Below are 13,752 nucleotides of genomic sequence, written 5' to 3'. Positions count from 1 at the left end.
TTAGCATGGTTATTGTGGATACCAAGGTCTCTGAATGACAGTGCAGCGGGTGGCAGGCCATGTGGGGCCCTTCAGCCTTGCAGTGGTGAACAACAGCCATGGTATTAAGAAGAAGCATTGTGATTTTCAGTTAAAATAAAGGAACTTTTTATGCCACACTGGACTTCAAGGACCTAAAGTCTCAGCACCCCAGCCCAAGGGCTGTTAGGTTCGAAGAATGAAGGTCAGAGAGATCTCTTAAGTCGGAGTGGCCTAAAGTCCTTAACCTGACATTCCAGACCAGTGCTTGGATTTACCAACACTCCAGGCTCACCTTCTCCTTTTATCTGGCTGAACCCATTTAGCTGGCACCAGACCAAGACTGTGAACTAACACCCTTATTTCATTCCCTCCATTGTTCAGTTGCGCCCCAGTCTGCATAACATCTATATCTCACTATTACTTACTTTCTTATCAATCCCTACCCGAACACGTGGGTGAGGCCATGGGCTAGTGGTCTATACCTAGTACTCAGGAGACTGAGATCTGATTATTGTAGTTTAAAGTCAACCTGGGCAGGAAAATCCATGAGATTTTTATCTTCTGTTAGCCAGCAAAAAGCCAAAACTGGAGCTTAGTGGAGTACAACACCAGCCTTGAGGGAAAACGCTAAGGGAAAGCTTTCAGGCCATGAGTTCAGGCTCCAGTACACACACACATACACACACACACACACACACACACACACACACACACACACACACGGACAGAACACAGAACAAACACATTAGTTATTTTTTTATTAGCCCTTACTGGATTACACTAACATTCCCACAAACATCCGAGCCTATAAGCAGATGTGAATCTTCAAGCTTTGGCTTGAGGCTCTGCAATACACCTGTGCTGACCGTGATCCATCTCTTTGTCTATTCTACAAACTATCTGTGGGTCTACTAATAGCATCTTTCCAGGAAGGGTCTGGGACTGTGTCCTGGGCCACAGTGCATTAGATTGTCCTACCATCTGAATGTGCATTCCATCTTGTGGCTGGAATGGAGGTCAGAGACACTTCAGTCCTATCAGGAGAAATGAACCCTTCAGGAAGACTACCAAGAAAAAAAGCCTGTGGAACCAGTCTGTAAGTTCTCAACAGTATTGTGTATCAGACGCAAAGCTGATTCTCACAGGCAGTAAAGACCCTGTGAGGTTGCACCTGCCATCATTTCTCTGGAAAGTCAGGCTGGGCTGCAGCTCCTGGCTCCTGCTGTGTCACTGCAGCCTAACAAGATCCATGTGTTTCAAACATTCCTGATGACAGACCTGGCTCCCAGATTACCACAGGCCCAGAAAACCCTGTCTCCTCACAGTGCTGCAACCAGCAAGTTTCTCTTCAATGTTTTTCAAGTGGATAAATGATTGTGCACTTGATCTCAGCCACCAGAGGAGGTGGGGATAGGGTGACTAGGGAAATGGGTCATTAAGAAATGCCACAATCAAGATACAAAATCAACCTCCAGAAGTCAGTAGCCTTCTTGTACACCAACAATACACAAACAGAAGGCCAAATCAAGAAAATGATCCCATTCACAATAGCCCCCCAAAGAATAAAATACTTAGGAATTAACTTAACCAAAGATGTAAAGGAATTATTCAATGAAAACTATAAAAGCCCAGTGAAAGAAATTAAAGAGGACACTAGGAAATGGAAAGACATCCATGCTCATGGCTAGGGAGAACCAACATAGTGAAAATGGCCATACTGCCAAAATTGATATACAAATTCAATGCAATCCCTATCAAAATTGCAAAGACATTCTTTACGGAAATAGAAGATACAATCCAAAGATTCATATGGAACAAGAAAAGACCTAGAATAGCCAAAACAATTCTAGGCAAAAAGAGCAATGCTGGTGGTATTACAATACCAGACTTCAAACTCTACTATAGAGCCATAATAACAAAAACTGCTTGGTACTGGCACAAAAACAGTGGAACGGAATAGAAGACCCAGAAATAGAACCACATACCTATAGGCAACTTGTATTTGACAAAAGAGCCAAAGATATACAGTGGAACAAACACAGCCTATTCAATTATTGGTGCTGGCAAAACTGGGCATCCACATGCAGAAAACTAAAAATTGACCCTAGCCTTTTGCCATGCACAAGCATTAACTCAAAGTGGATCCAAGACCTCAATGTCAGACCGGAAACCGTGAAACTGCTACATGATAAAGTAGGAGAGACACTGGAACTCATAGGCACAGGCAAAAGATTCCTGAACAGAATCCTAGGGTCATAACAGATTGGAAAGAGACTCGATAAATGGGACTACCTAAAAATAAAAAGTTTCTGTACAGAAAAAAACATAGTCGCAAAAGTGGAAAGACAGCCAACCAACTGGGAAAAGATACTCACCAACAATTCATCTGACAAATGCTTAATATCCAGTATCTACAGGGAACTCAAGAAACTAATCTTCCCCAAACCCAACAAACCATTCACTAAATGGGCAAGGGAACTAAAGAGATACTTATCAGAGCAAGAGATTAAAATGGCAGAAAAGCATATGAGAAAATGTTCATCATCTATGGTCATAAAGGAAATGCAAATAAAAACAACCCTAAGATACCACCTTACCCCAACAAGAATGGCCAAGATCTTGAACTCAGACAATGACAGTTGCTGGCAGGGTTGTGGAGGAAAAAGGAACCCTACTACACTGCTGGTGGGAATGTAGACTAGTTCAGCCACTCTGGAAAGCAGTGTGGAGGTTCCTTAAAGAACTGAAAATAGACCTTCCCTATGATCCCGCCATACCACTTCTGGGCATCTATCCTGAACAGGATGACCCAGGATATTATAAAGACACCTGCTCAGCTGTGTTCATCTCTGCACTATTCACAATAGCCAGGTGATGGAAATAATCCAGATGCCCTACTGCAGATGAATGGATACAGAAAATGTGGTATATGTATATACACAATGGAATTCTACATAGCCAACAGACAAGATAAAATAATGGCATTCACAGGGAAGTGGATGAATCTAGAGTGAATCATGTTGAGTGAGACAAGTCAAGACCTAAGGAACAAAAGGTGCATGGTATCCTTAATATGTGGCTATTAAATCCAAAGACTACAAGAGCAAGGACTCAATAACTGCATACCCAAAGCAATGGACATGGTAATGGAAATACAAACATAACTATATAGATATAAAAACCTATGACTCTATAGACATAATGTTTTATTTCATAAATTAATATGTTTCTATGACATACAAACCCTTAGCCTAATTGTGATTAAGTTCTAAATACCAAGTCCCAGTGATTGTAAATAGATTTCCTCCTTGAACACTTATAGGTTAAACTTGTCATTTAAAATATGATGTAAAAATCAACGTTAATAAATTCTTTAAAAAAAAAAAGAAATGCCACAGTGACAAAGGACATAGCTAGCAAGCTAAATAGAAAGCCCACAGAGTGGGAGAAGATCTTCACTAACCAGACAACAGACAAAGGCCTAATATCTAAAATATATCAACAGCTAAAAAATTGAGTCACTCCAAAACTAATCTCCAAAGAAACAACCATCCCATTAAAAGATGGGCCAAAGACTTAAAGAGAGTCTTCTCTGAAGAAATAAGAATGGGCTATAGACACATGAAGAAATGCTCTACATCTCTGGCCATAAAAGAAATGCAAATCAAAACAACTCTGAGATTCTACCTCACTCCAGTTAGAATGGCCGTGATCAAGAAATCTAATAATTTTTGTGAAGTAATGCACCTTTTATCTGGCAAATATAATTATAACCCTTCTATTAATTGCAATAAAAAAGGAAAAAAAAGAAATGCCACAGTGAGAAATATATTTGAATGGACTGGCATTTCTAAATAGGAAGGGGTCTAGGCACACCCTCAGACCATGAGTCTAAGCAATGAAGGTGGACGTGGTGATCTGTGAGCAGTGAGTTCAAGAAGGCATTTCAAAATGAGCAGTCATAGCTCCCTGTCTCTGCTCAAGTGCTCACCTCTGTCCCATGCAAGGTAGAGGACATTGTCTATCTGCGGGATACTGAACCTGCTTCTCTAGAGACCTGCCCTGAATTTCTCCATTACTACCTTCCCCTCAGTAACAGTTCCTAGTATCTCAAGGGCTGTAAAAACCACACAGCACCTCTGGAGGAGGGGAAAAGAACAGGAGGAGCAGGGAGGACTCACACTCAGCATGCTGACTGACTTCCTGTGACCTGTTGGTACCATTCTCTTACAGAAACAACCTTGCCCAACCTTTCCTATGTCCTTGGCTACTCCCTGTCAGGTCCAAACTCCTGCCTGGGCAAAGTCTAGGTAAATTGTGCCTGTTAGCGAGTTGTACTGTGCCACAAAGGGGCGAAGAAACGGTCCTGGGAGCCAGCCATGCTGCTTCACCAACTTTCTGCCTGGCTGACCACAGTAGTCTGTGGGTTCCTGCTTTTCCCACTCTGGATCAAGGGTGAGACATCTGTGGGGAGGGAATGGAATCAGAGTAAGATCTGCCACATTGAATAAAGCAGAGTTTGAGACTTGGGGAAGGGAGGAGCAAGTAAAGATGACAGATAACAGTGTGGGAAAACTGTGCTACTTAAGCCTCCACTAAATGCCTAGGGTGATGACCAGAGAAGGTCACAGATGCCTGACAACACTGAGGAGTGAGCCCAAAATGGGAAGACATGTCATGCATTTAGACTTCCACTTCAGAATCTCCAAGTAGTAGTCAGACCAGATACTCTGGGGATTATCCTTCTCTGTATTGCTGCAGCTATACTTATAACAACTGATTTGTATCTATTGAAATAGCTGCCCCGATAATGTAATTATCATTCACGCTGCTTTTGTCTCTGGGTGGGTAACCACAATGGCCTGAAAAGCGTCTTGTCATGCTCTGGTGTGGCCTGAGAAGCATTTCTGACCTTGGGTAGTACACAGGTTCCCAGCAGATCATAAAGCGGAATTGAGATGTCCTGGGCTTCTTTCACCTGTGCATTAACCCTGGGCAAAAGTAAAACTTGGTTTCCAGGGCAGAGGGGGTGGATGTGCTGTGTGCCTGCTACACAGTCCCCAGTAGATCATACATGGAGGGAGCTATGCCCAAGAATGTGTGTGCAGCCCTTGATCCCTCTCACCAGAGCAACTTAGTGTGGACCCTGATGGCCTCCACTACCCTCCGCTGCTTAAGCTGCCTTAGGGAGTCTCCACTCACCTCATCTATAGCCTACTCTGACCAGACCCCCTCCCTTACCTGTTCTCTACCAGGTTCTGGCTTGTGATTCTGAACCAATCCAAGCCAAAGACAGTTGAAACAGGAGTTAGTAGATCATAAAGACTTTATGTCCTGGCTTTTTTACCTCCTCATATCATTTCATGGAGGGCTTTTTCCTGAGGGTGAAGCATCCCCTAGGCAGCTGATCTCTTAAGAGGAACATATCATCACCATTGCATCCTTTAACAAGTTTGCCCTGTCACATGTATCAACATGAGCGGCAGGTGGCCACAGTGGATATGCATGAGTAGAAATCTCATCCAGCAAAGAACCTTGGATGGACCGTGGTATGATTTCAGACTTGGAAAGGTATTGGAAAAATCTCAGTCTCTGATGTGTATGAACAGCTTCTGTCCCAGTTCAGCCACACCAGGTGACATCAAGCATAATTGCTGATTCATGAGTAACTCCCTGACAGAGCTTGGGGCGTGGGGAGGAGGGTTACTTCTCTATAGAGATATGTCAGATGGTAAGGAGGGCCCCAGGGAGGTATAAGCTGGTTCTGATGACACAAAGCAGCTAATTAGACACCACCCTGTTCCTGGAAGCCCAGGAGTATCTGGGCTGCCATAATGGGACATACACATGGGTGCCCTAGTTTAAGGGAGATTGAATCCAATGTATCTAACATGCACTTCAACAATGATCAGGATTACACAGCCCAGGTTTATGTGGACTATAAGATGTTTCCAATCGACTCCTCCCTCCCTGACTCCCCAGCACATGTAAAGTTAGGCTTACGCTTTTCATAGTCAGGCCACAACTGTTCAACTTTCTCTTTCCTGTTCTTTTCATTTCTTGATTCTTTGCCACTGGCAACTGGGGCTACCAGGACCAAGTGGCTGGCCTACGCTGGGTTCAACAGAACATCGCCCATTTTGGAGGAAACCCTGACCAAGTCACCATTTTGGGAGAGTCTTCAGGTGTCACAAGTGTGTCCTCACATATCCTGTCACCCCTGTCCCACGGGCTCTTCCATGGTGCCATCATGGAGAGTGGGATGGCCCTGCTGCCAGGCCTCATCTCCAGCTCCTCTGAAGCAGTCTCCTCAGTGAGTGCCCTCGGCTACCCTAGTCCAGCCTCCCTGTATTTTCTCCCACACTAACAGCTTCTGGTTTACTCTGCCTCACAAAGGTTGAGTGTGGTGTCTGGCCAACAAGGCTACACCGGGATTCATGATTATGGTGGACATAGCCATGTAGGCTGTGGGGATGTCTCCTTTAGCCGGGGCCTCTGAGCATCACAAAAGTAGAAACAAGTTCACACCTGCAGCAATCCACACTCCATATCCTAGTAGACCTGAGTAACTTGCATCAGTCTAGGTCTGGGCAAGCCTACCTTGCTACTTCAAAGGAGGAGGTAGTCCCTGCTTGGTTGTTTTCCGGATGGTGGCCAAATTGTCTGGCTGTGAGCAGATGGATTCAGAGGCCCTGGTGCACTGCCTGCGGGCCAAGAGTGAAGAGGAAATGCTGGCTATTTTCAAGGTCAGGCTGAACAGCCTAAATGAGGGTCAGGCAGGGGGAACCTGCCCACAGCTCCCTGAGGGAGAAAAGGAAACAGGATGTGAATCACCAGGTCCTAATACCCTGAAACAATGAATCTGTTCTTGTGGCCCTGGATGAGAAATGAAGAAGAAGGGAGACAAACCCAAGTGTTGGATCTTTGGGGATGTTTATGGAATCAAATGCTGGGAAGAATTGGGATGGGATTGAAGTAACATGAAGACATTAGAAAATATGTGGTCTGTGATCTCCAATCCCGATCATACATGCCTTCTCAGACCTTCAATTTCATCCCTGCTCTGGTGGATGGGGTTTTCCTACCCAGACACCCCAAGGAGCTGCTGGCCTCGGCTGACTTCCACCCTGTCCCAAGCATCATTGGTGTCAACATTGATGACACCCATGGTGAGACTTAGTTCTACCTCATTAGTAGGCTGGGGACCTCATCTGTTATGTATGTGAGTGGCAGGGGGTGCATGGTGGGGCAGGGCAAGATACCTTCATGAATTTAAATTGTCTCCCCACCACTCAGAGCCTGGGACTTGCTGACACCATAAAGGAAATAAATAAGAAGACCTTGCCAGCTGTTATGCAGAACATGGTAGGAATCAAAGTAAGGATCTGATCATCTACCCCAATGGATGGGCGTCCCAAGGCTTTTGTTTACACAGTCAACTCTACAACATAGAATGTGTTATCTGTGTGTGTGTGTGTGTGTGTGTGTGTGTGTGTGTGTGTGTGTGTGTGTGGCCGGGTTACACCAGAGCTTGGCCCTTTCCCCACCCCAGAGTCCATCTCCCCACCCCAAGGCTGCCTCCTCCCTGCCACTGCCCTGCCTGCCTAGCCTGACTCTCTCTCATCCTCTGGGGACAGAACCTGCCTGCTGAGTGTGCTGACCTGCTGATGCAAGAGTACATGGGGGACACTGAGGACCCCACACCCTCCAAGCCCAGTTCCAGGACATGATGGGGGACTTCATGTTTGTGATGCCTGCACTGCAAGTAGCACATTTGCAGTGTGAGTACTGTCTGCGCAGCGGGCAGCTCTGTGATGTCTAAGTCCCCACGCTTGTCTGTCTCAAATTCCCAGTGCCAGGTACTTGATGTTCCACACGTCAGTAAATTCTCCTATAACACACAGACATCACTGGCACTTTACAAAAGTGTGAGTAGAAGTGCAAGTGTAGATGAGGGATTAGGAACATAGCTCCAGTGGTAGGGAGGCTAACCATGAACATAAAGCATTGGTTACTGAGTTACATCCTTGTCTCAGATGAAAGAAAAAAAGCTAAAAGCTTAAACAGTCAATGACAAGACCAAGACCACACAGATAGGAAATCCAAGCCTTTATTTATTTATTTATTGCCAGTCCTGGACCACACAGATAGGAAATCAAACCCATGATTTTATTTAGATATTTTTATTTATTTATTTATTGACCAGTCCTGCTTCTTTTGCTCAAGGCTAGCACTCTACCACAGCGCCACTTCTGACTTTTCTTGTTTATGGGGTACTAAGGAATCAAACTCAGGGTTTCATGCATGCTAGACAAGCACGTTACCACTAAGCCACATCCCTAGCCCCTCCAACTTATGCTTTAACCAAAGTTTTTCCCAGTGAGTTTACCAGGAAGATGGCAGTACCATGCATCCCTTGCCCATCTTAGAGGTTGGAAAATGGAGCATTGGCTACTCTGTCTACTTCTCTGGGCTTTGCCAGGCTTCTTCCCACCTGGATTTCCTCACCATATTAGTCCAGATTCCAGTCAGCTTAAACCTAGCTATCTTATCAACAAAAAAAAAAATGTGAAAGAACAGCTCTAGGTGAGGGGCCACTATGTCATACACAATGTCATAATTTATCCACACCTCTAGATTCCCACACCTCCATTTAGTTCTGTGAGTTCCAGCAGCCACTCAGCATATTAAAAGACATGAGGCCCCAGTGGTGAAGGCTGACCATTGTGATGAGGTTCCCTTTGTCTTTGGGTCCTCCTTCTGGGCCAGCAGCAGTAAGTCTTCTTAGTTTTCATAAACCAGGGTGGGTCACACTAGAATGCCTGAGGGGAACACCATATGAGAAAAGTGAGGCTCAGAGAAAAGACAAGATCGAGTATACAACATCTTGTAGTTCAAAAAGCTGCAGGAGGGTTCAAATTAGGCACAGGACTATTCCTAATTGATTTCCAGGGCCATAGGGGAAATGAGGGCCTCTGGCTCATGAGTTTTCATAGTGTAGTAGGTTCAGGTAGAAGCTGGGATGCGTCCTGGAAAGCTGTGGGATAGGCGTGTCTGATCCTTGGTTGTGACAGAGGGAAGAGGCCCAGGCCTGTTTTTCAGGTTCAGACTACAGTTGAATGGTGGGTGTGGAGCATGAAGAAGAAGCCAGATAGTTTGGTCAGGTTCAACACTCTAGTTCTTCTCTGTGCCTTTGACTTCACTGAGGAGGAGGAGCTACTGAGCAGGAGGATTATGAAGTACTGAGCCAAGCTTGCTAGGAATGGGTAAGAGGATACCCCATCCAAACCTCCTCAGATGAAATCCACCCAGGGCTTCTCTTGTCCTTAGTGTCCTCGTTAGCATCCATGGCACCTAATTACCTGACATCCCTCCTCCCTAACTCAGCACCCACTCATCTCATGGATACTAGTCCTTGTCCCTAAAAGGTAATCAGTCCTGTGGGAAATATCAGCCCCTGCCTCTGTGTGAGAAGGACAACACAGGCCAGTCAGGTGGCCCTGAGCTACACAGAGCAGACACTAGTGGTCCTTGTTTTCTTTTGGTTTTCACAGGTTCTGGGGCTTGAACGCAAGGCCTGGGCACTGTCCCTGAGCTTCTTTTGCTCAAGGCTAACACTCTGCCACTTGAGCCACAGCACCACTTCTGGCATTTTCTGAGTAATTTATTGGAGATGAGTGTCACACAGACTTTTCTGCCCAGGCTGTCTTCAAACCAATGTCATCAAATCTCAGCCTCCTGAGTAGCAGGAGTTACAGATGTGATCCACCAGCACCCAGCTTTGTTCTTCTTTTTTTAATATTTTTATTGTAATTAATAAAAGGGTTACATGATATTTGCCAGATAGAAGGTGCATTAATTCACATACATTGATACCCTTTTACATGTCTTGGTCCCCATTACCCTCCTTCCCACCCCCCATCTTGGTTTCCCCCCCTTCCCTATCCAATTACACATAACCAAATACAAATATATCCAATATACCAGATAACAAAGTGAGATACTGTAACAATATGAGATAACCAAGGGACAGCAAAAGAGATGAGAGATAACATAGTTCTTTTTAATTTAATTTTTATTGTTATTATAAAGGTGATGCACGAAGGGGTTACAGTGACAGAAGTAAGGTAAAGAGTACATTTCTTTTTGGACAATTTCTCTGCTCCCCTCGCTCTCTCCCCTTTCCATCCCTATCCACAGGTTGTATGTTCACTTTAGACATAATATCTCATGAATAGTGCTGCTGAACTTGTTCACCTTTTGTCCCTCAATTTCTATGTAGCTCATTACTCTCTCCCCAAATGATAAATGAACACACAAGATGAAAAGAAAAGCAGTAACAAGGGGGGTGGAGAAAACCCTCATTTCCATTTCCTGGAGTTTGTTTTTTGTTTTTTCCCAGTCCTGGGGCTTGACTTCAGGGCTTAGACACTGTCCTTGAGCTTTCTCTAAGGCTAGCCCTCTACCTCTTGAGCCACAGCACCACTTCCAGCTTTTTCTGTGTATGTGGTATCCAGGTCTTCATGCATGCTAGGCAAGCACTCTACCACTAGGCCATATTCCTGGCCCCTGGAGTTCATTTCAATAAATATTATTTATATGATCAGATGCACATAGGCATAAGGCTTTTGTGTTCTTCTCTTGAGTATCCTCCTTTGGTTTCACTGCGTGTGAGTGCCTAGAGACTTGTATAATTTATTATGCCTCCATGTAGTTTAGATCTAGCTTCTGCGTATGAGCAAAAACATGGGCTGTTTGTCTTTCTGAGCATAGCCTACTTTCCCTGAAAAATGACAGAATACTATTTTTTTCTAATGGCTGTGTGAGATTCCACTTTGTATAAGTATCACATTTGCTGGATCCACTCATCTATTGTAGGATATCTGGGGGGGGGGGGGGGTTCTTGTTTTCTTATATCAAGAAATCTCCCTCTCATTTCTCACCCCATCTTTGAGCTGCCTGTCCTAAGCTGGGGTTCAGCAGGACTCGAGTGACTGTCACCTGCCCTACTTGGTGTTGGGGGCGGAGGGGGGGGGCGGGGGAATGTTCACAGGAATCCTAACAGCATGGACCTTCCCTACTGGCCTGTCTTCAACCCAAGGTGAGCAGTACCTGCAGCTGAACATGCAGCCTAGTGTGAGCCAGGCCCTGAAGGCCTCCAGGCTGAAATTCTGGACTGAGACTCTGCCCCAGAAGATTCAGGAGCACAAGGAGGCTGAGAAGTGAATAGAGCTATAGCAGCCTGTGTTGGGCTGAGCCTGGCCTGAATGTAGGTAGTGTCGTCCTGAAATACCCACATACCCACAAGGAATAGGAGTTGGCACTTCCATTCACTTACCCATCCACCCCTTTTTCTGTCTAACCAGCTAACACTTATGAACAACCCTCTGCAAAATGTTCATTGCCTACTTGCCTGGGCACTTTCTTACTAAACAAAAAAAATCTCCCAATGCAATGTAGATGGATCAGCTCCAGTATGTCTTCTGTCCTCCATCTCCCCATCCTCCCCCCCCCCCTCTCTTCTCCAAACCTCTAGTCCTTCTTCAAGACAAGATGTTTTGAGAAATGTTACTCACACCAGGGAATCAAAATCCTATATCTACACCTCAATAACTCTTTTTTTTCCTTCCCTCTAATTTGTAAGAAGTCACCAGAAAACACGAGATGTTGTATGCTTGACCGTGTCCTTTCTCTGAGCCTCAGTTTCCTCAAAGTCCTACTGTCTTTGTAAGTTCAGATAACTATAACAAGATTATCATAAGCTGCATCCCAGAAGTTTTTGTGGTATATGTCTCTAGTCCAAGCTCCCTTGGAAGAAGAGTCAGGAGGATTCTATGAGCCTAAGAGTTCCAGGCTATCCAGGGACACATAGCTAGATCCTCTGCTCAAAAACAAAAATATAGGCCAGGCGCAGTGGCTCATGCCTATAAGATCTCCTGACTGGGATCTGAGAATCAAGGTTCAAAGCCAGCCCGAGCACAAAAGGACCTGAGACTCTTATCTCCAATTAATCTCTAGAAAATGAGAAGTGGGGCTTGGCTCAAGGGTAGGGCAGTAGCCCTGAGCTGAGGAGTTCGGGGACAGCACCCAGGCCTAGTTCAAGCCTCATAACCCCAATATATATATATATAGCTGGGTTCCTTAAAAAAACTATTAAATTGTATTCACTGTTGTGAAGTTGAGAGGTCCGAGGTTAAGGTTTCAAGCAGATTTGATGTCCTGTAAGGGTTCACTCTCTGGAGCAAAGGTGGTACCTGGGTTCTTGCTGAAAGAGGCAAACAATGGCCTTGATGAGTGACCCTATCACCTCCTAAAGGCCTCACTTCCTGGTATCATCACATAAGAAGCACACAAATTTCCATTCTGTAGCACCTAGGGCTCTCCAATACCAACCCCCAAGGCTGTTAGCTATTGCAAATGTCTCTCCTTATTGTCCATGTAGATTAAGTGTCATCTCTGTATCTCCAACCTGGGACAACTAAGTTTGGGGAGTATGGGGGGTGGGGGAATCCCGAAGGACAAAGAGAATCTTTGTCCTGAAGTTTGCTCTCATTTTCAGTGGTCGGCAGACACTGAAGGCTACACTCACATAAATATCACACATCTGTGAAAAACTGTGTCCTGGAGCAGGTGTTGGAGTGTATAAAGGTCTAGACATGTCTGGAGAGAAAAAGAACTTTTCCTTTGGCTCTCTGACAAATGTGTCCATCCAGGGAAATAACACTCTGCCTTTCGGAATTCCCCTGGCAACTTTCTGAACCCTGCCCTGAGCTTTTCCTACCTCCCTTGACCCTCCGTGTGATTAATTTTCATGTGATTGATGTCCCCACAGTTTTACTGGTTTCCCCCCTAAAAAAAAATCTTCCCATGTATTTTATTTCATTATACAAAGATGCCAAATCATATTCGATGTTTCTTTGCTCACCTAAAGCTTGTTTTCTGTGTAAACTGAGAGGCTATATCCATTGTCCAATAGACCTTTGGACTACCCCCTGCTCTACTTTTGGTCAACTTGCCATCAAAGGGCATCAGCTTCCCCAAGTTAAATCCCCTCTCTTTTATCCACTGAATTTAATGCCTACACTAGTGCTTCATGACCTTCCGAATGGAGAGCATTCCCACATTGCCATGTCTACTCTGGCCACTAGGTGGCAGGCAAGGCTATCTTACAGCCTGGACTGAATGAATGGGCAGAGGTCAGAGACCTTAGAATACATGAGACTTAATAAATAACTCATTACATCCTGAAAGCTCCTCAAGCCCCTCTACCAACATGCCCTGGGTGGATGGCAGTTCTGCCCATGCACAGGAATCTTCCCCATGGGGATCGTCATGACACATTTTAGATTTTTAGTAATCATCTTCCTTTTTAAGAGTTTTATTAGGGAATGATTTCCATGCAATTTATTTACCCATTTGCCTGAATACTGGGATAAATTTGGTTCTTAAATCTGGTGGAGGCTGGGAATGTTGCTTAATGGTAAAGTGCTTGCCTAGATTTAATTCTTCAGTACCACATACACAGAAAAAGCTGGAAGTGGCACTGTGTGACTCAAGTGGTAGAATGTAAGCCTTAAGGGACAGTGCCTACGCACTGAGTTCAAGTCCCACGGCCAGGACCCACTCCCTGTCCCCCTCCCCCCAAAAAATTGGTTGGTGTTGTGATGCCTCACTGGACTTTCTTTCTTTCTTTCTTCCTTCCTTCCTTCCTTCCTTCCCTCCTTTCTTTCT

At 44.9% G+C, this 13,752-nt stretch overlaps 1 pseudogene; it reads left to right on the top strand.

The window, feature by feature from the left end:
* LOC150047010 (pyrethroid hydrolase Ces2e-like) overlaps nucleotides 1–11,247 on the top strand; it is a 20,384-nt pseudogene extending 9,137 nt beyond the window's left edge.
* The last annotated feature ends 2,505 nt before the right edge of the window (nucleotides 11,248–13,752 follow it).

This window comes from Megascapheus bottae, chromosome 24 (assembly GCF_031878675.1).
Source record: "Megascapheus bottae isolate mThoBot1 chromosome 24, mThoBot2.hap1, whole genome shotgun sequence".
Classification (NCBI taxonomy): domain Eukaryota; kingdom Metazoa; phylum Chordata; class Mammalia; order Rodentia; family Geomyidae; genus Megascapheus; species Megascapheus bottae.
The sequence above is the reverse complement of the archived record's forward strand: the minus strand, read 5'-3'. Positions and strand labels throughout refer to the sequence as shown.